General features: G+C 46.8%; 1 non-coding gene across 1 annotated transcript; it reads right to left on the reverse strand.

Annotated features, from left to right (window-relative positions):
• Positions 1 to 2,169: 2,169 nt before the first annotated feature.
• On the reverse strand, positions 2,170 to 2,276 carry LOC136313740 (U6 spliceosomal RNA). Its single transcript, XR_010727186.1, has one exon. It is a non-coding gene; the product is annotated as a U6 spliceosomal RNA (small nuclear RNA).
• Between the last annotated feature and the right edge of the window lie 549 nt (positions 2,277 to 2,825).

Consider the following 2,825-nt stretch of genomic DNA (forward strand, 5'->3'; position numbering starts at 1 on the left):
CAGCATTGGCCTCCGCCCTCCGCCCAGCTCGGCCGGGCCGCGGACCCAACGGACACCCGCCCGGGGCCCCGCGGACGCGCGCCACTCAGCCCCGAGGGCGCTGGCCGGCGGTCGAGCCCAGACCGCGTGGCCCGCCCGCGGGGCGCGGGGACCTAGGTCACCCCGAGCAACTCCTCGCTGAGTCCCTGCCGGCCGAAGAGAGATGGTAATAATAGAGGACCTGACCCCAAAACAAAGACTATTGTAAATCGAGTCTTATATTTGTCGCCGGTAAAAAAATAATTGTCAAGTGGCTGCTGTTTACTAATAGCCTTGAGCAGAGCTTAAAACGAACCTGATTTGCAGCAGGAAATAAAAACGTTTCCTTATACACCAAATAGGAATGTAAAAGGGTGCTGCTACTTTAAAGTAGTTTCAGTTCCTTAAAAAAAGTTCAACCTGGCCCTGGCCGGGTTGGCTCAGCGGTAGAGCGTCGGCCTAGCGTGCGGAGGACCCGGGTTCGATTCCCGGCCAGGGCACACAGGAGAAGTGCCCATTTGCTTCTCCACCCCTCCGCCGCGCTTTCCTCTCTGTCTCTCTCTTCCCCTCCCGCAGCCAAGGCTCCATTGGAGCAAAGATGGCCCGGGCGCTGGGGATGGCTCTGTGGCCTCTGCCCCAGGCGCTAGAGTGGCTCTGGTCGCAACATGGCGACGCCCAGGATGGGCAGAGCATCGCCCCCTGGTGGGCAGAGCGTCGCCCCTGGTGGGCGTGCCGAGTGGATCCCGGTCGGGCGCATGCGGGAGTCTGTCTGACTGTCTCTCCCTGTTTCCAGCTTCAGAAAAATGAAAAAAGAAAAAAAAAAAAAAAAAAAAAAAAAGTTCAACCTAAGAGTGTCCAGCCGACCTAGTAATTCCACTGCTAGGTGTGTATCCAAAGATGTAAAAACAAACGTCCACAGAAGGCAGGGGCACAGCTCTGGCCGGTGGCGCAGTGCGTCCGGGGGCTTGGAGGTCGCTCCATGCCGGGGTCGCAGGCTGGGCGCCGAGGGTGCCGGTCAGGGTACTTATGCGAAGCAGTCAGTTGGTGCAAAACTATACTGCTCACAAAAATTAGGGGATATTTCAAAATGAAAAGGAAGCTATAAAATATCCCCTAATTTTTGTGAGCAGTAAATGGAACCAGTTGATGCTTCTTTCTCTCTCCTCCTTCCTCAAAAAACAACAAAAACTTGTAGGCAAGTATTGATAGCAGCATTATTGCAATAGCCCAAGAGTAGAAGCGACCTTAATGTCCATCAGGGGAAGAGTCCATAAAATAAGGAACACGGAATTTTATTCAGCCATAAAAATGAGTTAAGTACTGACACATGCTACAACCCGGACTAACTCTGAAAATACATTAAGTGAAGCAGCCCAGACCAGAAGGCCATATATTGTGATTCCATTTATACGAAATGTCTAGAATAGACAAATACATTTATAGATGCAGAAAGTAAATTAATGGTTGCTTAGGTATGGGGGTATGAGGGAACTGGCGGGCGGGGCAAGGTGTTAAAGCAAAATATGGATCTTTTTGAAGTGATGAAAATCTTCCAAAATAGTGGTGATGATTGCACATCTCTGAATATACTAAAAATCCCTTAACTGCAGTTTAAATGGTGAGGTATATCTCAGTATGTGAATTACAGCTCAGTACAGCCATTACAAAAAAAAAAAAAGGCGCTACCAATACCCTGAGGGTTTTCTTCCTCACTGTATCCCTAAGGTCTGTAACAGTGCCTGGCCCACAGTAGGTGTTCATTCAGTATTTGTTGAATCTTACAAACTCAAAGGACTAAATGATCTTCAAGGCCTCTTTTATGCCTAAAATTCTAATTCTAAAAATCTATTTAGATAACACCAAAAAATATCTCTCAAGGTTATTGCCACCTACTTTAGAATTTTTAGAAACATGCTATTAAAAGGCCTGTGATGGAAAACAACAGTTCTGCTTTGGGGACTGGACGAGGTGGTGGTGGGGGGGGGGGAGTGGCAAGCAGTTACAACACACACTTTTTTTGTTCTTTTGTTTTTTGTTTTTTTTCATTTCACAGACTGCCTTACAAGAGTATTTTTATAGTGAAGAGTTACAATTTTGCAGTTGAGTGCAACACACGGTGTTTCGCCTCAGTTTCCCTTTTGGGCAAAAACACAAAATATGGAACACTTCACGAATTTGCGTGTCATCCTTGCGCAGGGGCCATGCTAATCTTCTCTGTATCATTCCAATTTTAGTATATGTGCTGCCGAAGCGAGCACAACACACACTTTTTTTGTGTGACATAGAGAGAGGGACAGATAGGGACAGACAGGAACAGAGAGATGAGAAGCATTAATCCTTGCGGCACCTTAGTTTCTAATTGATGGTTTTCTCATGTTCCTTGACCTGGGGGCTACAGCAAAGCAAGTGAGCCTTTGCTCAAGCCAGCGACCTTGGACTCTAGCTGGTGAGCCTTGCTCAAAGCAGATGAACCCACACTCAAGCTGGCGACCTTGGGGTTTCAAACCTGGGTCCTCTGCGTTCCAGTCTGACACTCTATCCACTGCGCCACGGCCTGGTCAGGCAACACACACTTTTTTTATATGAGGCCAATATGAATATTAGACTTCAGTTCTCTTTGGTTCTGTCTCCACAGCCATTTGATTAAAATGCTATACTTTCAACTTTGTTGGTAAAAATAAAACTTTATTTTTTTTAAACTCTTCCATGGCTCCCAAATTCCAGATTTTTATTTTAATTATTTTTATTTATTTATTCATTTTAGAGAAGAGAGACAGAGAGAGAGATAGAGAAGTGGGGGAGGAGCA

The sequence above is a fragment of the Saccopteryx bilineata genome, chromosome 9, assembly GCF_036850765.1.
Source record: "Saccopteryx bilineata isolate mSacBil1 chromosome 9, mSacBil1_pri_phased_curated, whole genome shotgun sequence".
Classification (NCBI taxonomy): Eukaryota; Metazoa; Chordata; class Mammalia; order Chiroptera; family Emballonuridae; genus Saccopteryx; species Saccopteryx bilineata.